This window comes from Galeopterus variegatus, unplaced genomic scaffold (assembly GCF_000696425.1).
Source record: "Galeopterus variegatus unplaced genomic scaffold, G_variegatus-3.0.2 Scaffold14163, whole genome shotgun sequence".
NCBI classification, from domain to species: domain Eukaryota; kingdom Metazoa; phylum Chordata; class Mammalia; order Dermoptera; family Cynocephalidae; genus Galeopterus; species Galeopterus variegatus.
Window position 1 is genome coordinate 35,294 of NW_007740274.1, and position 932 is coordinate 36,225.

The following is a 932-nucleotide window of genomic DNA, read 5'->3' on the forward strand; positions in this document are numbered from 1 at the left end:
ATTTCTTGACCTGAGGGGCCATTACATAATGTGAGTGGTGAACGTATTTTTCATAATAAAAGTATGTAAAAATATTGCAAGCTAAGAAATGTTTGATGTTCTGATTGTCATCTTTTGTTGAAATTTTGAAGAAAAAATAATTTTCTAGAAGAGTTGGTGACAAAAGTTAATTTAATAAAAATTCATCCATCTTAAGAAAAATCTTGGTAGATATGACATCAAAATCAAGAATATATTGCTAAAGGACACTTCATCCCAGGTCTCCAAAGCCCTTCCTCACCCTCACAACAGCCCCAAGGGCTCCTCAAGGTAATAGTGTCCCACCTGCTTCATAGATGAGGAAATTGAGGCTCCTCGCAATGCCCTGGTTCACTCCTAAGTTGGTGCCAACTCTGCTTGTTCATTTTTGTATCTCCAGTGTTTAGCATAGTGCTTAGCAAAGGAAAATATCAAATTCATTTATGAAAGTTTCAAGGAGCTCAGCCTCTCCCCAAATATAGTTTAATTTGTGAAGCAAATTCCTATACTGCTGGTTGCAATGAGGAAACATGTAACTTGCAAACAAGTAACAAAGTTTCCAGCATAGAGTGGCCAGTAAATACTTTGTACCACATTTCTTACTATTATCATTAATTTCAGTACATTCTTTGCTCTTATCCTCAGCTTCTTCACCAGTCCCCCTGCTTCTCCATAGATGGCCTAACATTCTCCAAAAGCTACCCCTCTCTGCAGGTCACACTGAGATCTCAATTCTCAGCAGTGGCCTGACTAGCTTGGTAGCTTCCCTAAAACACACAGAAATTCACTGGGGAACTTGCTCCTCTAGAAACCTGCCAGTGAAAAATGCTAAGTGGAATCACTCTTTACTGATAGTAAACATATTAAGTGTCCACCAGAAACAGAGTCTCCTGAAGTAGATGGAAAATGGTGTG